The sequence below is a fragment of the Bubalus kerabau genome, chromosome 3, assembly GCF_029407905.1.
Source record: "Bubalus kerabau isolate K-KA32 ecotype Philippines breed swamp buffalo chromosome 3, PCC_UOA_SB_1v2, whole genome shotgun sequence".
In the NCBI taxonomy this organism is placed as follows: Eukaryota; Metazoa; Chordata; class Mammalia; order Artiodactyla; family Bovidae; genus Bubalus; species Bubalus kerabau.
This window is the reverse complement of record NC_073626.1, coordinates 173,355,346-173,377,392: the sequence shown is the minus strand read 5'-3', so window position 1 is coordinate 173,377,392 and position 22,047 is coordinate 173,355,346. Positions and strand designations below refer to the sequence as shown.

The window sequence follows — 22,047 nt, the reverse complement described above, 5'->3', positions numbered from 1 at the left end:
TGCAGTCTAATTAATTAATTAATTTAAAAAAGTCAATCTGGCATTAGGCCAAAGTCAGTCTGGATTGGAAGATACATTTCAAAGAAACGGTGTGCAACCTGCCTGCACACATGTGAGACTCGGAGGCCAACACTGACTGCTGTATCCTTCCGGTGTCCAGGCCCGTAAGTCTACGGGGTTTAGTTTGAGGATGGTGGTTACTCCATGTCTCCTTGTGTGGCCTCTTTAAGTGCAACAGCTCAGCTTCACCTTCTTTCAAGCTTCTGCACAGGCAGAAGGGGACAGTTGGGGGGCTGCTCAGGAAGAGAGGCCACGGCCCAACTTGGGGACAGTGGGGATTCAGGGAAGGCTGTACCTGGCTGGCTAAGAGTTCCCTGACTCCGGAGAGGTGGGTACAAGCTAGGACTAGACTGGAGGGCCAGGGAAGCTGCTGCCAAATTTTCTGGAACATCTACAAGAGCATCTGGGATCTTCATTTTTTTTATATTTTTGGTTTTTATGGCCATGCCTTGTAGCATGCGGGATCAGTTCCCCAACCAGGAATCAAACTTGCATCCCCTGCATTGGAAGCTCGGAGTCAGGGAAGTCCCTACCTGGGATCTTTTAATCTAACATTCAAGTACCTTCATCAGCTCTAAGCAACGTGGGCCTCATTCATTCAGCTAAGTACTGAGTACCATGTGCCAGGCACTGCATAAAGCTGGTGACAGGGGGTGGGCATACAGGCACTGGAATACAAGGGTTCTGACAGCTGGAACTCTGGGGGCACAGAAGACAGGCACCTGCCCCAGTGGAGGGAGGGCTTCCAGGAGGAAGCGAAGCTGCTCAACTCTCAAAAGTCGTGGGAGAAGGGGGCTGACTGGCCCCTGAACTGTGACCAGGAAAGGGTGGAGCATCTATAGTGACATTTCCACCAGAACAGAATTCATGGGAGGAGGAGGGGGGGACCCTAAATGGAACGGTGGGAGGAATGGACACTGGACAGGCAAAAACAATAGCAAAGCTGACTGCAGTCCAAGTTCTTTGCTCTCATTCTCTGGACTCTCCCTGGCTGCTCTTCCTGGAATTTGTACTTGAAACCTTCCCTCCAGTCTGTTTCCTTGTCTGTCTGGCCTTCAGGCACAGGCAGGATTATTTTTTGTTCCCATTTTATTAAATTTGGGGAAAAAATGAATTACACAAATAATTACTTCTATTCCCCACACCTAAATTAATCACTATTAACGTTTTGCAATTTGATCTCTGTCATTTTCCGGACATATACTCTCCCTCGTCAATGAATAATATTGGGTTGGCCAGAAAGTTCCTTGGGGTTTTTCCATAGGATTTTACGGAAAAACCTAAGGAACATTTTGGCCAACCCAAAAGATTGTTTTCAATCATTTGCTTTATAAGAGAACTGCCTAGAACCATCTGGTAGAAGCTCCATGGTTATGATGGATGGATGAAGCTGACAATGCCCAAACTGTCTAAACAGTGTTACCATCACTAGAAGTGGTCACTTCAGTTCAGTTCAGTTCAGTCGCTCAGTCGTGTCCGACTCTTTGCGACCCCATGAACTGCAGCACGCCAGGCCTCCCTGTCCATCACCGACTCCCCGAGTTCACTCAAACTCATGTCCATCGAGTCAGTGATGCCATCCAGCCATCTCATCCTCTCTCGTCCCCTATTCCTCCTGCCCCCAATCCCTCCCAGCATCAGAGTCTTTTCCAATGAGTCAACTCTTCACATGAGGTGGCTAAAGTACTGGAGTTTCAGCTTTAGCATCATTCCTTCCAAAGAACATCCAGGACTGATCTCCTTTAGAATGGACTGGTTGGATCTCCTTGCAGTCCAAGGGACTCTCAAGAGTCTTCTCCAACACCACAGTTCAAAAGCATCAATTCTTCAGCGCTCAGCTTTCTTCACAGTCCAACTCTCACATCCATACATGACCACTGGAAAAACCATAGCCTTGACTAGACGGACCTTTGTTGGCAAAGTAATGTCTCTGCTTTTTCATATGCTGTCTAGGTTGGTCATAACTTTCCTTTCAAGGAGTAAGCGTCTTTTAATTTCATGGCTGCAATCACCATCTGCAGTGATTTTGGAGACCAAAAAATAAAGTCTGACACTGTTTCCACTGTTTCCCCATCTATTTCCCATGAAGTGATGGGACAAGATGCCATGATCTTCATTTTCTGAATGTTGACCTTTAAGCCAACTTTTTCACTCTCCACTTTCACTTTCATCAAGAGGCTTTTTAGTTCCTCTTCACTTTCTGCCATAAGGGTGGTGTCATCTGCATATCTGAGGTTATTGATATTTCTCCTGGCAATCTTGATTCCAGCTTGTGCTTCTTCCAGCCCAGTGTTTCTCATGATGTACTCTGCATAGAAGTTAAATAAGCAGGGTGACAATATACAGCCTTGACGTACTCCTTTTCCTATTTGGAACCAGTCTGTTGTTCCATGTCCAGTTCTAACTGTTGCTTCCTGACCTGCATATAGGTTTCTCAAGAGGCAGGTCAGGTGGTCTGGTATTCCCATCTCTTTCAGAATTTTCCACAGTTTATTGTGATCCACGGAGAAGGCAATGGCACCCCACTCCAGTACTCTTGCCCGGAAAATCCGATGGATGGAGGAGCCTGGTAGGCTGCAGTCCATGGGATCACTAAGAGTCAGACACGACTGAGAGACTTCACTTTCACTTTCCACTTTCATGCATTGGAGAAGGAAATGGCAACCCACTCCAGTGTTCTTGCCTGGAGAATCCCATGGACGGAAAAGCCTGGTAGGCTGCAGTCCATGGGGTCTCACAGAGCTGGACACGACTGAAGCGACTTAGCAGCAGTAGCAGCAGCATTGTGATCCACACAGTCAAAGGCTTTGCCATAGTCAATAAAGCAGAAATAGATGTTTTTCTGGAACTCTCTTGCTTTTTTGATGATCCAGCGGATGTTGGCAATTTGATCTCTGGTTCCTCTGCCTTTTCTAAAACCAGCTTGAACATCAGGAAGTTCACGATTCACATATTGCTGAAGCCTGGCTTGGAGAATTTTGAGCATTACTTTACTAGCGTGTGTGAGTGCAATTGTGCGGTAGTTTGAGCATTCTTTAGCATTGCCTTTCTTTGGGATTGGAATGAAAACTGACCTTTTCCAGTCCTGTGGCCACTGGTGAGTTTTTCAAATTTGCTGGCATATTGAGTGCAGCACTTTCACAGCATCATCTTTCAGGATTTGAAATAGCTCCACTGGAATTCCATCACCTCCACTAGCTTTGTTCGTAGTGATACTTTCTAAGGCCCACTTGACTTCACATTCCAGGATGTCTGGCTCTAGGTCAGTGATCACACCATCGTGATTATCTGGGTCGTGAAGATCTTTTTTGTACAGTTCTTCTGTGTATTTTTGCCACCTCTTCTTAATATCTTCTGCTTCTGTTAGGTCCATACCATTTCTGTCCTTTATCGAGCCCATCTTTGCATGAAATGTTCCCTTGGTATCTCTCATTTTCTTGGAGAGATCTCTAGTCTTTCCCATTCTGTTGTTTTCCTCTATTTCTTTGCACTGATCGCTGAAGAAGGCTTTCTTATCTCTTTTTGCTATTCTTTGGAACTCTGCATTCAGATGCTTATATCTTTCCTTTTCTCTTTTGCTTTTCGCTTCTCTTCTTTTCACAGCTATTTGTAAGGCCTCCCCAGACAGCCGTTTTGCTTTTTTGCATTTCTTTTCCATGGGGATGGTCTTGATCCCTGTCTCCTGTATAATGTCACGAACCTCATTCCATAGTTCATCAGGCACTCTATCAGATCTAGTCCCTTAAATCTATTTCTCACTTCCACTGTATAATCATAAGGGATTTGATTTAGGTCATACCTGAATGGTCTAGTGGTTTTCCCTACTTTCTTCAATTTCAGTCTGAATTTGGCAATAAGGGGTTCATGATTTGAGCCACAGTCAGCTCCCGGTCTTGTTTCACTTAACCAGTTGTTAAGTGCCTCCTGCTGCTGCTACTGCTGCTAAGTCACTTCAGTCATGTCCGACTCTGTGCGACCCCTAGAGGGATGAAAAAGAAGTACACCAACCCTAAGTCTTGCAAAAAAAAAAACAAAACAACTCCTCCCCCTCACTCCACGGAAGCTGAAAGGAAGCCTGCAGATCTAACTGGCAGTTTACAAGATTGCTGAGGATTGTGGAGTCTGCTCAAGACACCTCAACGATGCAGGCCAAATCCAGTATAAGGACAAATTCTGTAAGAATTTGAAGAAGCCTTGGTTTCTTCAACAAATAAATGGTATTTAAAAGGGAGTTTCTGGGACTTCCCTGGTGGTATAGTGGATAGGAATCTGCCTGCCAATGCAGGAAAGCATGGGTTTGATCCCTGGTCCAGAAGGATTGCACATACCTTGGAACAACTAGGCCTGGGTACCACAACTACTGAGCCCACACGCCCAGAGCGTGTGCACAACAGGAGAAACCACCTCAAGGAGAAGCCCGTACACTGCGACGAAGAGTAGCCCCCACTTGCAGCAACAAAGACCCAAAGATAAAATAAAAGGGAGTTTCTACTAGAGGAAGAAAGACGTATCAACCAAATGTAATGCGTGGAAATGTTTGAATCCTAATTCAAACATGCTAATGGTAGAAAGGCACTTCTGAGACAGAAAACTAAACACAGACTAGATATTGCTATTGTTGTTTAGTTGCTTAGTCATGTCCAACTCTTTGTGACCCCAGACTGCAGCACCCAGGCTCCTCTATCCATGGGATTTCCCAGGCAAGAATACTGGAGTAATCCTGACAGCATGTAGCAGTATTTAATAAAGTGTTTATAGGCAAAATAATAGGATGCCTGGAATTCATATTAAAATACTCAAGCAAAAAAAATTTTAAAAGGAGAGGAAAAAAGTGGGGCAGGGAGTAGCTGAAAAAAGAGTGGCAAAAATATTGAAGTGGTTGAGGTGATGGGTAAAAGGGGATGCAGTATATATTCTACTTAATAATGTATGTTTGAAAATGTCCATAAGATTTTTTTGAACAATGTATTTGGCTGTGCCTGGTCTTAGTTGCAGCATATGGACTCTCTGTGGCATGTAGGATCTCGTTCCCTGATCAGGACTCAAACCTAGGCCATCTGCATTGGGAGGACAGAGTCTTAGTCCCTGGACCACCAGGGAATTCCCCATAATAAATTTTAAACTTGCAATAAAGACTCATTTTGTGTTTTCCTCAGTGGGATCCCTTATCTCTAGGTGAGAAAAGTGGAATTCCTAAATTTAAGGAAGGAGAATTTTCACCTCAACAAGAAATTTCCAAATTTTTCTCCAGGTGTTTGTAATGAAGGGATTCAGGATATTATACCCCAAAATAAGCCCCTTGGCAGGCTGGATATTTTAAGCCAACTGGAAAAACAGCAGTGCAGAAAGGACTCCCTGACCTTCCCCTGAAGCAGGTCATAAAACCCTCACATGAGAGGTGCCCTCCCTCTGCCCAGAGGGAAGGAGTATGTTTTCTCCAAGACTGAGGAACACCAACAGGAATCTGAACACAGAGGCCTTGCTGTTTCCGCTAGTGACACACTTATACTCCTTTCCATCCTATCACATTTTGTCACACCCTCCACTCTTCATCAAACATAGCAAAACACTCAGCTCTAAGCAATTCTTCAGGTCATTTCCTTATGAAGGCTCCTGGTCACAACAAGCTTAAATAAATCTGTATTCTTTTATCTTTTTAATCTGCCTTTTGTTACAGGGTCCTAGCTAAAAATTTTGATAGGTAGATATTTTTCCTCCTCTTACAGTAACAACTTGCCTTCTCACCAGTTTTCCCACAATCCTTAAACACTTGTTGATATTTTAATTTCTGTTAATTTGATGGATAAAATGGTATCGTATAATTGTTTTAAATGATGTTTTCCTGGTGGTTGTACCTCTTCATTCTTTTTATACTACCTACATTTCTCCTGAAACTATGTTTCATATCCTTTGCCCATTATTTCCTTGCCTCTTTCTTATTATAGTTTTTCATTTGTTGTTGTTTAGTTGCTCAGTTGTATCCAACTCTTTGTGACCCCCATGGACTGTAACCTGCCAGGATCCTTTGTCCATGGGATTTCCCAAGCAGATATCCTGAAGCGGTTTGCCATTTCCTTCTCCAAGGGATCTTCCTGACCCAGGAATCAAACCAGTATCTCCTGCTTGGCAGGCAGATTCTTTACCACTGAGCCACCTGGGAAGCTCATAGTTTTGTCATATTCTGATACTCAATTTTTATTATGTTACAAGTATTGCTTCCCAATTTGTTCCTTATATTTAAAATTTTTTATGCAAGCTATCTTGCATCCAAAGTTTTAAACTGTAACGTGACCAAATCTGTCATAATTTTTTTGCCCTGTCATACTTTTGCTGTCTTGAGTGACACCCACATCCCAAGTTTTTATGCAGATGACACCACCTTTATGGCAGAAAGTGAAGAGGAACTAAAAAGCCTCTTGATGAAAGTGAAAGAGGAGAGTGAAAAAGTTGGCTTAAAACTCAACATTCAGAAAACTAAGATCATAGCATCCAGTCCCAGCACTTCATGGCAAATAGATGGGGAAACAAAGGAAATAGTGAGAGACTTTGTTTTTTTTTTTGGCTCCAAAATCACTGCAGATGGTAACTGCAGCCATGAAATTAAAAGACACTTGCTCCTTGGAAGAAAAGCTATGACCAACCTAGACAGCATATTGAAAGCAGAGACATTACTTTGCCAACAAAGGTCCGTATAGTCAAAGCTATGGTTTTTCCAGTAGTCATGTATGGGTGTGAGAGTTGGATCACAAAGAAAGCTGAGCACCGAAGAATTGATGCTTTTGAACTGTGGTGTTGGAGAAGATTCTTGAGAGTCCCTTGGACTGCAAGGAGATCCAATCAGTCCATCCTAAAGGAAATCAGTCCTGAATATTCATTGGAAGGACTGATGTTGAAGCTGAAACTCCAATACTTTGGCCACCTGATGCAAAGAATTGACTCCTTGGAAAAGACCCTGATGCTGGGAAAGATTGAAGGCAGGAGAAGGGGATAACAGAGGATGAGATGGTTGGATGGATGGCATTACTGACTCGATGGACATGAATCTGAGTAAGCTCGGGGAGTTGGTGATGGACAGGGAAGCCTGCTGTGCTATAGTCCATGGGGTCACATGGAGTTGGACAAGACTGAGCAACTGATCTGAATTGATCATGGATTTTAATAAGAATGCTTAATTTTTTGCCACCAAATGTTTATCTTACATTTTCACACATACAGTTTATCTAAAATAATATGGTATTTTATTCCTTTAGTTAGTTTGACCTTGACTTACTTGAAACACCTTGCATTTCAGAGATAAATACTATTGGTCAACATTCTTTTACTATCTTCAGTCAAGTTGTTGTTGTTGTTTAGTCACTAAGTCAAGTACCAAATCTAAAATATGTAGGCAAGTCTTTCTTCAGTTCAGTTCAGTTGCTCAGTTGTGTCCAACTCTTTGTGACCCCATGAATTGCAGCACAGGCCTCCCTGTCCATCACCAACTCCGGAGTTCACTCAAAGTCACGTCCATTGATTCAGTGATGCCATCCAGCCATCTCATCCTCTCTCGTCCCCTTCTCCTCCCCAATCCCTCCCAGCATCAGAGTCTTTTCCAATCAGTCAACTCTTTGCATGAGGTGGCCAAAGTACTGGAGTTTCAGCTTTAGCATCATTCCTTCCAAAGAACATCCAGGACTGATCTCCTTTAGAATGGACTGGTTGGATCTCCTTGCAGTCCAAGGGACTCTCAAGAGTCTTCTCCAACACCACAGTTCAAAAGAATCAGTTCTTCGGCGCTCAGCTTCTTCACAGTCCAACTCTCACATCCATACATGACCACTGGAAAAACCATAGCCTTGACTAGACGGACCTTTGTTGGCAAAGTAATGTCTCTGCTTTTAATATGCTATCTAGGTTGGTCATAACTTTCCTTCCAAGGAGTAAGTGTCTTTTAATTTCATGGCTGCAATCACCATCTGCAGTGATTTTGGAGCCCCCAAAAATAAAGTCTGACACTGTTTCCCCATCTATTTCCCATGAAATGATGGGACTGGATGCTATGATCTTAGTTTTCTGAAAGTTGAGCTTTCTTTTTCCCCTAATTTGGGACTTTCTGAAGCTAGGACAAGGGCAGGGTCCCTAACCCAGGGCCATGCCTTCTCACTCCCCAAAACACACACGTGACTCAAGGCTCTCTTTTTAAAATCCCAATGTGGGTATAATTTCTAAAATTTTGATCCGTTACTACAGGGCCTAATGGTGCAAATGACTGTTGAGAAAGCACGTATTAAAGACGGCTTAAAGAAACTAGGAGATCATATTAAGCAACTGAGGATGTAAATCAATGGCCTTGGATGAGTTCCTTAACCTCTGTGTGCCTCAATTTCCCTAAATGTAAAATGAAACCAGCTCCAATACTTTGGCCACCTGATGCGAACAGCTGACTCATTTGAAAAGACCCTGATGCTGGGAAAGATTGAGGGCAGGAGGAGAAGGGGATGACAGGATGAGATGGTTGGATGGCATCACCGACTCAATGGACATGGGTTTGGGTGGACTCTGGGAGTTGGTGATGGACAGGGAGGCCTGGCGTGCTGCGGTTCATGGGGTTGCAAAGAGTAGGAGGCGACTGAACTGAACTGAAGATTCTGAGTCACAGATTTGTTTTGAAAAGCCCATGATAAACTATATGAAAAGCAACCAGTACAATGCCTGGCACACATACAGGTATTAATGTTTTAGCTCTGATCATTACTGAAACAGAGCAGAATGCTATGGTCCTTGCCCTCCATGTCCTCTGCCTGCCTTTTGTCTGTGGAAAAACTTTAGACAAAGAATAATTTTAATCAGAAAAATGACAAAATGCAGAAACAAAGGAAAACAGTCAAGGAGACCAAATAATAATAGCTTAGTCATTAAGCAAAGTCAAGGACCTTTAGCTCCTTCTCAAGGGCTATACATTAATATTTGAGCCACATCTTGTGAGCCATCTTATAAATACTGAAACCCCTCCACCAGCTGGAGGAAGTTAACTACATGGTGCCCATGATATAAGCTGCCACAATTTCAAGAACTGGTTTCATTGAAACAGTAACTGACCCTGGAACTAAAGATTACTTAAAACACTGAAGATGACCACGGTCAGACTAACAACCAATTCGAAGATGACTGTCTCCGTTTCTATGTGTAAGCCCCTCCTTGTCTATAAAACCTATTGCCCCCTGACTGCTTGGGGGGGCTAGTGAGGGTGGTGAGAGGGAGGTGCCCGGAGAGGTGGGAGAGGGTGGGGTATGGTACGGGGGAGGCGGTCAGCCTTTGAATGGGTATCTGCCTCCTCCTCCTCCCTGGCTTGTCAGCATCCAAAATAAAGCAAGCTTTTCTTTCCACAAACCTTGCCTCTTCATTGGCTTTTGGGCAGCAAGCAGAACCGTACTTTTGGTTACATTACTGTCACTAACTGCTTTGAAGGCAGCTTCAGACGCTGGTGGGCAGCAAGGGGAAATTCTCCAGGGTCAAGAGGCCAACTGCCAGTTTGTAGCCTCTACTCCGCCTCGCGTTAGGGCCCTGCCTCCTTCTAGGCTTGAAAATGGCGGATAATACGACCACGCCGCAGTGACTAGGTGGCTGCCCAACCGGATTAACGGACGTGAGCTCCTGGAACCTCCCCTGGCTCACCAGCCCGCGAAGAGTGGCTGTTTCTATGAGCCGTATTTGCTTTCCACAGCTCCACCAACAGTAAGTGCCTAGCTTGTGACCGCCGCCAGGTCCCCGCACGTATGGGAACCTTCGCCTACTCTACTCCGCTTACCACACGCCCTGCCGCCCTCAACGGCAGCGGCGGCGGCAACTTTGAACTCACGCCGGATGACTGACGGACCATTCACCTGTGTAAACGGCCCGCCAAGACCAACTGGCCCCCTGCGCGCAGGCGCAGTACGTGCCCCCCCCCTCCCCGGGCTGGTGACCCCGCCCCCAGGCTTGCTAGCCGCCCGCCCCTCCCAGGGCGGCTGGGGAGGGGCCTAAAGGCAGCACGGGCTCTGATTGCGCAAGGCCTAGTCACGAGGGCGCCATTTTCTTCCCGGCTGTGTGCCGCTAGGGTCTAGCTTGTGGAGCGGTGCCTGGGAGTGTTCTCTCGGCTCGTCTGCAGCTGCGGTGTGCGGCAGCCTCTTCCGGGGCGTGCAGTCCCAGCTGGCCGCGCCTGAAAGCCCTCCGGGCTCAGTGGGCGGGGCCTCACACCGGCGATCGTTTTAAAGCGAGGAGAACGCGTCTGTGACTACCCTGTGCGGATTAATTTTGGAAGTGATGGTTAAGGGTCCTGGCTTGAGACTCCTGTATTTATGTTGTTAATTTTGATGGGAGTCCAGCTGGAAGCTGCTCCAGTTAACAATGAGTTCTCAAGTCTGGAGAGTTAAAGGAACTTGAAATGTAGGCTGATTTTGTTCCGCTATGGGGGCTTCCATTTGAGCAGTCGGTAATGAAGTTAACAAATTTTTAAGAACATCCAAGTTGTCTGAAAACGTGTGGTGAAGGGAGCAGAAGGAGAGGCATTCCTTTTTTATCTTGAGGAGTTTCCGTTTCTGCTGCTGCTGCTGCTAAGTCGCTTCAATCGTGTCCGACTCTGTGCGACCCCATAGACGGCAGCCCACCAGCCTCCCCCGTCCCTGGGATTCTCCAGGCAGGAACACGAGTGGGTTGCCATTTTCTTCTCCAATGCATGATAGTGAAAAGTGAAAGGGAAGTCGCTCCGTTTCTAGATGGTGGCAAAGGAGAGAGATTTGGGAGACCTAACCTACAAACATATACCAAAAATAATCTTTGCAATGCATTTTGATATTAGCTGGTGTGAGTAAAAGATTCCGAATGAAAATAACTAGGGTGAGGCCTAACACAGATTTATTCCAAATGGAAACAACGCAAATATTAGAGGCAAGAGGTATATAGCATGAAATGTTGAAGGCCCTGTGATATGCTTGATAGTCTTGTCCTTTTTAAGCAGGAACACAGATGAAGGTGAAACTGAAGAAAATGAGTCTTTCCCCAAAGGAGATAGAAGATGGGGCGGATGAGATGTCAGAAGATAAGGACCGTGGCAGTAGAGATGAGAAATCTATATGTACAGTGTGGAGCAGAGTAACTAACATTAATTTTAACAGTCAAAATCCAGAGTAAAGCACTTAAACTGCACTATTTAATTTAAAAAGTGGTTTTATGAGCACTTCCAACTAGTTTCACAAGCCCACTGTAAACTCCGTACCAAAATCTAACAAAGTCATTTTTTAAAAATTGGAGACCACTCCAATGGCACCCCACTCCAGTACTCTTGCCTGGAAAATCCCATGGACGGAGGAGCCTGCTGGGCTCCAGTCCATGGGGTCGCTAAGAGTCGGACACAACTGAACGACTTCACTTTCACTTTTCACTTTCATGCATTGGAGAAGGAAATAGCAACCCACTCCAGTGTTCTTGCCTGGAGAATCCCAGGGACGGCGGAGCCTGATGGACTGCCATCATGGGGTCGCACAGAGCTGGACATGACTGAAGCGACTTAGCAGCAGCAGCAGCTTAGGAGCATAGATGCAAAAATTCCAAACAAAATGTTAGCAAGTTGAGCATCGGTGTTATGTAAAATGGATGATGCATTGTGACTAAGTGCGGTTTATTTGGTAAAAGTGTTATTTGTTTGAAAAGTGATAGTGATTACCTAGAGATACTGGTTTGAAAGACAGTTTCTTGGTTCTTAAAATTGCTTTCTTAAATTCCATTAGTTTGCATGCCCATCAAACATAATGTTTCCATATTTATCCTTTTGGCATGTATTTAGGTCCCTAGAATGGTCTGCTTCTGGCTAGGTGAAAGTCGCTCAGTTGTGTTCAACTCCTTGTGATGCCAAGGACTATACAGTCCATGGAATTCTCCAGGCCAGAATACTAAAGTGGGTCACCTTTCCCTTCTCCAGGGGATCTTCCCAACCCAGGGATTGAATCCAGGTCTCCTGCATTGCAGGTGAATTCTTTACTAGTTGAGCCACAAGGGAGCCTCTTCATTAATATTTGAACATAGATAGGTTAAGTTGGGTCTAGAAGAATTGAGGTGGGTGACTGGGTACACAGCTAAAGAATATTGAATGCCTCCTCTGTGCAGCCACTGTGTTAGGACTTGATACACTATCTCATTTCATCCTCACAGTGACCTTGTTAGGTAGACTGAATAGGGTTAGTGAATGGAAAGTAAATTATCCAGGGGGGAGGGGGATGGTTGAAATAGGTGAATGGGATTAGGAGGTAGAAACTACTAGTTATAAAATAAGAAAGTCACAGGGGTACAGCACAGGGAATATAGTCAATAATATTGTAATAACTTCATATGGTGTATAATCTGTAAAAATATGAAATCACTGCATTGTACTCAGATGGTAAAGAATCAGCCTGCAATACAGGAGACCTGGGTTCAGTTCCTGGGTTGGGAAGATCCCCTGGAGAAGGGCATGGCAACCTACTCCAGTATTCTTGCTTAGTGGGCTACAGTCCATGGGGTTGCAAAGAGTCAGACAGGACTGAGCAAGTAAGCACAGCAAGCACTGTGTTGTACACCTGAAACTAACATGATACTGTATGTCAATACCTCAAAAAAAAAAAAAATTATCCATACACACCTTTGATTGTAATTGAAAACACATTAAATGTGTACTCAGGAGACTTCCCTGGCAGTCCAGTGGTTAATACAGGAGGTGCAGGTTTGAGCCCTGGTTGGTGAGATGATCCCACATGCCTTGTGCCCCAAAAACCAAAATACTAAAAAAAGAGAAACAATGTTGTAACAAGTTCAATAAAGACTTTTAAATGGTCCACATAAAAAAGTCTTTAAAAAAAAATATGTGTATTCATTTGCTAGTCTTTTGGTGTGGGTCACTGTTACAGGAGTTTATCTTCTCTGTATAAAGTATACCCAGAGTGTATCTTCTGCAAGGCCTTGTCTTTAAAATTTGTTGCTTTAAGGCAAAGCAAAACTGAAAAAAACAACCCAAGAAAGCAATTTGAATAGACTCCTACATCTACATTTTTACAGTTTTTTCCATTCTTTCATGGTTGCTCACCCACACCTAATTTGACTGCAGTTTTTAAGCATTATCAAGTGTGTCCAAAGCGTTCAAATTTGTTTTCCTAGATTCAATAACTTTTTGGATTAATTTGATTGGTTTATATGAAATTTATTATGTAATTGAAACTGCAATACTCTGGTCATATACAAGCTTTCAAGCAAAGATAGCTGAAGCTTATTAAAGATTATTTCTGCTCATGGGGGACAGAAATGCCCAGGTGTACTGAGTACCATGTAGTAGCCCATTAGCCATACGTGTTTTGCATCTCCCAGCTATCAAGTTAGTAACTCTTGTTTGGAATTGAGATGGTCATTTAATCCTTTCACAGACGTAGCTTGGTGTGACATAGTTAAGTGGACAAAGATAGGAGAGCAACTACTGTTCTGTGGTGTCCACAATATGGTGCATTAACTCTCTATACCAGTCAGAGCCAAAAAATTTCCTGATGAACGTAACTTTTGTTTTGAAACCCAGACTGTATTAGCTCAGAGGAAAACAGGAGTAGTCACATTATACTTTCCTTAAATTGAAATGCACGTGATATGATGCTAGACTGTTCACACTGGCAACCCTTGGTCATTTCTCTTTAAAATGTGTTGCCTGTAACAGTTTGCTTTGATTGGTGCAGCATATGGTCCCTTTCACATGCTTTCCCCGATCCCATGTCATTCCTATGCCCGGTGAACTGGTCCTTCATCTTATGCCTATAAATTTTGTTCATAACCAGTAATGCTAATCACATCATATTATAGTTAACTCATCTCTTCCTGTGATGTGGGTTCAGATCTGTATGTGTAATCAGTTATGTTTTATGTTTTGCTGGGTCTGCCATGATATCACAGATGTATGGATGGCTGAAAAAACCAGAAATTTACTTTCTTACAGTTCAGGAGGCCAGACAGCAAAGATCAAGCTGTTGGCAGATTGGTTACTTCTGTGGCACCTCTCCTTGGCATGCAGATATCTGACCTTTGGCTGTGTTTTCACAAGGTCATCTACTGCCCATAGTTCTTCATTTTTGTATATGGTGAGTCTTCATTAAGTGTTCTGCTAAAATTTTCATCTTTAGTCATTGAGTTTTGTAATACCATGCCCGATTTTTAGTGGCTCTGGATGGGAATTGATGGTGTGATTGGGAAGCACGAGCTCCACCTTCGGGGGCCTGGCTCTCATTCTTGTGTATGTTTCAGGTGCCAGTGTGGGGCCCTCTCTTGTGGTGTTTTGCAGAGCTCAGCATGTCTGACTCTTTGCAACGCTATGGTTGGACTGTAGGCCCCCAGGCTTCTCTGTCCATGGGATTCTCCAGGCAAGAATACTGGAGTACTCCAGAGGATCTTCTCGACTAAGGTATGGAACCTGCGTCTCCTGCATCTCCTGCATTGCAGGTAGATTCTTCACTGCTGAGCCACCAAGGAAGCCCCCCTTTAGTGTTTTACTTGTGTGCGGAGATTTGGGACTCCACAGGCACGTGGAGCCACTTAGACAGTAGTTGATTTGGTGTGTTTTCTTAGGCGGTATCTTGCATAGGTTTTAGAAATCTATATCCTTTCCTGTAGAGATTCTGATTTGAAAGTTTTAAGTGAAGTCCCAAGAATTCTGCCCCCCCCCCCCTTTTTTTTCTTAGACAAGCATGCCAGGTGATCCTGGGGCTGGGAGCTCTTTTATTGCACAAATTCATCCTGGAGAAATCAGCGTGGATGCTAACACGTGGGCCTGAGCAGACTTTGCACTTGCTGACTCTGCAGTGTGACTGCCACCTCCTGGCCACGGAGGAGATATCTCTTTATTGTTGCTCTTCCTCTAGCTCAGTTGGTCAAGAATCCACCTGCAATGCAGGAGACCCTGGTTCGATTCCTGGGTCAGGAAGATCTGCTGGAGAAGGAATAGGCTACCCATTCCAGTATTCTTGAGTTTCCCCTGTGGCTCACCTGGTAAAGAATCTGCCTGTAATGAGGAAGACGTGGGTTCGATCCCTGGGTTGGGAAGATCCCCTGGAGAAGGAAAAGGCTATCCACTCCAGTATTCTGGCCTGGAGAATTCCATGGACAGTCCATGGGATTGCAAAGAGTCGGACTCAACTCTCACTTTCACTTTTTCACTTTCCTCCTCCGGGTTGTTGTCCTTCAGAAGAATAGTCGGAAGATTACTACCGCTCCAGGAAATAAAATGAGGAAAAAAAAAAAGTTTCTCGGTCCCGTTTGCTGAGAAGTTAATATCACCACGCAGGAAGGGGCCAGATTTCCAAGAGACAGGAGGCTTGCCAAGCTCAAGGACCATGAGAAGGCGGCTGAGAACTCTGGGGAGGATGAAGGTAGAAACTGTGAGTTGGATCAGTATGAGGGAGGTTAACAGACCCTTCTTGGGGCATCCCTGCTGGTGACTGCAGTGCCATGGCACGTGGCTCTTGGAGGGCCTCTGTGGAAGTACCACCCTTGGCACCCCTGGCCGATTCCCCAGACTTGGTTTGAGGAGTCCCAGTGGACATTAGGCTTCTTCTCTCCACATGAGCAGATTCAGAGTTTTATCTTTGAATATTGTATATTATTTGTTTCTCTCTTTGTGCTTGTAAACCAAGCAGGTTAATTGTCCCCTAGATTTGACTCTCAGTGATTCTTTTATCCTAACGGCATCTGTGTAACATTTTAAATGGTATTGCTTCCAAAGCAGTAATTCTCAGCATTGGTATTAAAATACAGTGGCAGTACATTTTTAATTATTTCACAATAAAAGGTTTAAATGACTGAATTTTTTTGTCTGAGATGTGTGTATATAGTCAGACTTACGAGCAGTTACTCCCAAAGATGAATTTGTTATTTTCATTCTCAGCAAGTCTGTGCAGTAGTAATTGATTAGGTGGGTTTTCATTTAGATTCTAGAAAAGAAACCTTGTGTCCTATAAGGGCCAAGGGGAGATGAGCCTTTCCCTGGGGGTGGAGGAAAATGATCAGGATCCTGAGGATGACGACAAAGGCTGAGAGGAAGAGGAAGGTCACAAAGACTGAAACCACATTGCAGGTGGATTCTTTACCAGCTGAGCCACCAGGGAAGATCCTGGTATGGACTACAGCATACCAGGCTTCCCTGCTCTTCACTATCTCCCAGAGTTTGCTTAAATTCATGCCCATTGAGTCGGTGATGCTGTGTAACCATCTCACTCTCTGTCACCCTCTTCTTTTGCTTTCAGTCTTTCCCAGCATCATACCATAGCCTGGATCCGCTCCCATGGCTTGGACCACAGAGAGTTCTGTGCTTTATTTGATGAGTTAGATGCCCAATATGGAAGCGTATTCTGCTCCACTGGACCGAAGTGGCTGAGTCGTGGTGTAGCCATAAGGCAGTTTTTGGAACTGGTGGAAGAAATTGACTTTTTGATGTCCTCTGGAGGAGAATCTGTGCCTCAGCTCACGAGCAGAGATTGGGTCAGAGACTTCGCCTTTTTGGTTGTCATTGTGACACATCTAAACATGTTGGCTATTTCTCTAGAAAGGCATTCACAGGTGCTGACACAACCCTGTAATTCAGTTGACTCATTCCTGGTGAAATTGTGTCTTTGGGAGACTCATTTGGCACAGAGCAACCTGACCCACTTTCCTATGCTGGAGTTAGTTTCTGAAAATGAAAATGATGGCCTGCACTACATTCCTCAAATTAAAGAGTTGAAGACTAAATTCCAAAAAAGGTTCTCCGATTTCACACTTTATGAGAATGAACTAATACTGTTCCGTTCCCCTTTCTCAATTAGGATTCATAATGTGAATGAAGAGCTACAAATGGAAGTTAGTGAATTGCAGTGCAGTACCAACCTGAAAGCCAAATACCACGATGTTGAGATTCCAGAATTCTACAGACATCTTGGGAATGGTTACCCTAAATATAAACACCATTGTGCAGAGATTCTGTCCATGTTTGGAAGTACTTACGTTTGTAAGCAGCTATTCTCTGCTATGAAACTAAAGAAAACCTAAATGTGGCTCCCAGTTAAAGGATTCAAGGATGAATTCTCTGCTGTGTGTTGCAACACAAGGTCCACAGCCTGTTGTTGACTGACATCTTGTGGAATAAGAAAGGAATGTCAGATTTTGAATTTCAAATCTGAAGAGTAATAAATTTTGGAACTTTGAACAGTTATTTCTATTTCCAAATTATATATTTTTTCAATGTCAAATTTAAAGTGCAATCTCTGGCATTGTATATTTGTACCTTATAGGATATAAAAATAACATTTGATTATATCCTATATCCAGTTTATTTTCTTCTATACTTCGCCTTTCTAGCACTTAGACTATTCAAATTGATAAACCTCTGCCCTAAAGGCATCCATACTTTCCTTAAAGGTACTTGTGAAGCAGGGATGTGACCCAGGGAGTCAGCTGGAAGAATAGAATGTTTAGACACCTTGTGCAACCCTGCCCATAGGAAGACAGACATACCAAACCGAACGAGGGGCTCAGGCCAGGTGTGCACCAGTAGGCCTTCACCAGAGTAAATTCTCTGGGCACCACATGAGCCACAAGGTTGATTTCCAGGGGTGGGATTCCTCTTTCATTCTGCCAGGCTCTGAGAAGGCCAGAGAACCACCCTGTCGTCCAGGGAAGGAGAGGCAAATGGCATCAATGACCCTCAGGACAGCCTCCCAGCGGAGGTCCTGGCTACTAAGGAGGAGAAACTCAGCTGGACAGTCACCACGGAGCAAAGGGGAATGGAGGCTTTAGGACAGATCTAAACCCATGGCTCCAGTCTTGGCTGGGCCATCAGTGCTCTCCAGAAGTCTTCCATTTCTCTTGTCCTCATGACCCCCTCTTCTCCCCCGAAGCCAGACCGTTCTTCTCTCACTCTCGTTTGGTAGCATCACCTACTAAATAAAGCCCTAATAGAACCCCTCCCCTCCCATCACCTATACACTCTTCGTGGGTCTGCAGCCTCCTCCCCGCTTAAGGTGCCTTCCTCCTGCCCCTGACTGATCTCCAGCCCTCACTGTACCCCAGTCTCCATCCCTTGCCTCTTTAGGGCTTTCCTCCATCCTCTACCTTTCTGTATTTCTGGGATTTTTGGTGGTACTGGCTCCTTCCACCAAAATTAGACATGACCATGGAGGACTTCCCTGGTGGTCCTGTGGCTAAGACTCCACATTCCCAATGCCATGGACCCTGGTGTGGGGTCTTCTAAGCTCATTCACTGTTCGTTGTGGTTCAGCTGCTAGGTCGTGTCCAACTCTTTTGTTACCCCCATGGGCTCTAGCCTGTCAGACTTCTCTGTCCATGGGATTTCCCAAGCAGGAATACTGAAGTGGATTGCCGTTTCCTCCTCCAGGGAAGGCATGGTCTCGAAGAGTTATTTGTACACCCACGTTCACAATAACTAAAATCCAAGTGTCTCTCAATGGATTGATGAATAAGCAAAATGTGGTTTATACATACAATGGAATATTAGTGATCCTTAAAAAAGGAAGAAAATTCTGACACATACTACAAATTGATGAACCTGAGAACATTATGCTAAGTGAAATAAACCAGACTCAAAAAAAAAAAAGAAAAACCCAGTATGATTTTACTTATTTGAGATGCTTAGAGTAGTCAAAAATCATAGAAGCAGGAAGTTGAACAGTGATTGCCAGGTCTGTGGGGCGGGAGGCTGGGAAGTTCTTGTTTCATGGGTATAGAGTTTCAGCTTTATAAGATGAAAAGAGTTCTGTGGATAGATGGTAGTGATAATTGCATAACATTATGAACATATTTTATAACATCGAACTGTGCACTGAAAAAAATTAAGACGGTAAACTTTGTTGTGTGTATTTTACCATATACACAAAAAAAATCGAAGGAAGAAACTCCCAAACTTCTCACCTAACATGGGACCACAGAGCCCCATGTAATAGGGGCTCCCCTGTCTCTCTGACCTCCACTTCACTCCCCACGGCTCAGCTTTCTTTATAGTCCAACTCTCACATCCATACATGACCACTGGAAAAACCGTAATGTTGACGAGACGGACCTTTGTTGGCAGAGTAATGTCTCTGCTTTTTAATGTGCTGACACTGTTATTACCAGGGTATTTGCCAAGTGGTGGTTTTCAGGTTTCCTCATTTTACATTTATGGGTTAGAGTCTACCATGAGAAAGGATTTTTCCTCCACCCTCCTTTATTTTATTTATTTTTTACTCTATTTTTTTTAGCCACACCACTCGGCTTGTGGGACTCTTAGTTCCCTGACCAGGGATTGAACCTGGGCCCTCACAGTGAAAGCATGGAGTCCTAACCACTGGACTGCCAGGGAATTCTGCTGCCTTTATTTATTTATTTCTTCACTCATTCAAATATTTATATTGATGTGGATCCGCAGATTCTTATTTTATTCTGTAGGTTCTTATTCTATGGATTATCATTCATTACTATCATTGTTTTGTCTGTTGTATTGTCCCTGGTTTGACATGGGGACGGGACATTCAGGTTGCCTCCTTGGGTCTACTGACACGTCTCAGTATGCCCCCCATTATTCTTTGAGCTCTTCCTTCCCTTCCGACCCCATAAGATGTTGGAGGCTCATCTTATACTTTCCTTGCCACAGCCCTAGAAATAGCCATTTCTCGAGGAGTCTTGGTGCCTGTTATTGGAGAATGGCGTTAGACGCCAAGATCTAGGAGCTGGGTGAGTTCACTGGTGTTGGGCAATATGAGTTTCAAGCCGTCTCAGTGGTCAGAGTTAGGAAGCATATATGCACACACATTCTCATCCAAAGCTATTTCTATATCTTATCAATATATATTTTTGAAAACCATGAGTTCACACTGGTGCCCCCAGTTCCAGTTCAACACCATGGTGTTCATTTTAGCCTACCCTCATTCCTTCTTTCCTCTTTTTATTTGGCTATGCTGGGTCTTCATTGCTTTGCATGGCTTCCTCTTGCTGCTTTCAGCAGGCGCTCTTCTTGCGGTGCGAGGGCTTCTTGCTGTGGTGGCTTCTCTTGTGAAGCACACGTAGCTCCAGGTGCATGGGCTTCAGCAGTAGCAGTGTGTGTGCTTGGAGCTTGTGGCTCGAGGACTCTAGAGCTTGGGCGCAATGGTTGTGGCACATGGGCTTAGCTGCTCCAAAGCATGCAGGATCTTAGTTCCCGGACCAGGGATCGAACCTGTGTCCTCTACCTTGGCAGGTGGATTCTTTATCTACTGTACCACCAGGGAGGTCCCTTCTTCCTTATTTCTAACTTGTTTCTTTGACAGTGAGAAATCTGGCTTTTATTAGTCACCATGTATTTACTTACTTGCTTAGTGCTAAAATACACATAAGCAGTTTCTGAATTTTTAACTCAGCTCTGTGAAAAACAAACCTGCTACTTAGAGTGCATGCTGTTCTGTTTTTCCCTAGAGTAGATGGTCAAATACCCTTTTCTGAAGTCGCTCAGCTGAGTGTCCCCCAGTGTCCTCAGTGTCGTGATGGTCTCCATTGTTGCACAGTTGGGCTCTTTTGTTCCTGTTTATATTCCACTTTGGGTCGTCTCCACTCCCCTATTCCCAACTGCCTGTTGATTAAAATTTTGTTTAATTTTTGCAACACAGTAATGATTCTAAGAATCGGAACTGGAACTTCCCTCGTGGTCTAGCAGTTTACTTCCATCTTAGGGAGCGCAGGCTCCATCCATGGTCAGGGAACCAAGATCCCACAGGCCACACAGCATGGCCCCAAAGTAACAACAACAAAGTCGGAACTACACAGAGATACACAGAGAAGTGTCACTCCCCCTATGCCTTCTCCCTGGCCCCGTTCTTCACACCCTGCCCCTTCCGCAAGTAAGCAATCTCACTGGTTTCTGGTTTATCTGCATTTATTACCGTATTTCTTTTTGCACATGTGTATAATTTCTAGTTCCCCTTCTGTACATGATAGGTAATAAATAGATCACTTTTGCATTTTGCTTTTTTCACTTTGCAGTTTCTTAGCAACCAGTAGTAAACATTTTGGGCTATTATATTATGACCCTGCTTACTCACCAACAGTTCATTTCAACAGTGTCCCCATCTTAGAAGGGGCTGTGGAGAGAGGTCAGGCTGGAGAGGCAGGCAGGGTCAGATCCTGGCCAAGGAGGTTGCTTGCTGCCCTCATGAAGTGGTACAGGATGGACTGGGATGAGGCCAGGGCCAGGGCCAGGGTGAGGAGACAAGAAGACCAGCCAGGAGACCCTGCAGTGGCATCGGCCTGGACCGAGGCAGAAAAGATAGAGGGAAGGGGCCAACTGGGGAGGGCGACATCCAGAGATGTGGGGACAGCAGGCAGAGGCACAGAGGCACAGATGCCTCCTAGATTTCTAGCTTGGTGACCAAAGGAGAGAATGAGGCAGAGGACCAAGGGAGAGAGTGAAGGCAGAGGATCTGGTTTGAGGGAACCTGAGAGCCTCATTGAGTTTCAGGCAGAGCTTGTTAGCGGGCCATGGTAGGGGGTGTGTGACATCACAGAGAACGGTGCTTTATTTATTTTTATTTATTTCTCTGGCCACGCCATCTGGCTTGTGGGATCCCAGTTTCCTCACCAAGGATTGAACCAGGCCCTCGGCAGTGAAAGCATGGAAGCCAGGGAATTCTGGGTGGTGGTTAACGATGGCTGCACATGGAATACCAAGAAATGAGAGTCAGAAACAGGTATGGGAGCTTCTCTGGTGCTCCAGTGATGAAGACTCTAAGCTTCCAATGCAGGGGGCTCAGGTTCGATCCCTGATTGGGGAACTAAGATCCTCCATGCCGTGAGTGTGGCCAAAAAACAAAACTAGAGTGTGGCATGATGTTAAATGAAAGAAGGCAGACCCAAAAGGCTACCACTGTATGATTCTACTTATATGACATTCTGGAAAAAGTAAAACAAGAGAGACAGGAAATGGATCGGTGGTTGCCGGGGGCTGGAGTGAGGGCCTGGGACTCTGGA

At 44.6% G+C, this 22,047-nt stretch overlaps 1 long non-coding RNA gene and 1 other non-coding gene across 2 annotated transcripts; one reads left to right on the top strand and one right to left on the bottom strand.

Moving 5' to 3' along the window:
- Nucleotides 1-8,583: 8,583 nt before the first annotated feature.
- LOC129647883 (uncharacterized) lies at nucleotides 8,584-17,344 on the top strand. The gene is made up of 4 exons (XR_008712559.1): nucleotides 8,584-9,774; nucleotides 14,024-14,165; nucleotides 14,329-14,523; nucleotides 16,323-17,344. It is a non-coding gene; the product is annotated as an uncharacterized LOC129647883 (long non-coding RNA).
- A 1,995-nt stretch (nucleotides 17,345-19,339) lies between these two features.
- On the bottom strand, nucleotides 19,340-19,411 carry TRNAE-UUC (transfer RNA glutamic acid (anticodon UUC)). Its single transcript has one exon. It is a non-coding gene; the product is annotated as a tRNA-Glu (tRNA).
- Nucleotides 19,412-22,047: the final 2,636 nt, after the last annotated feature.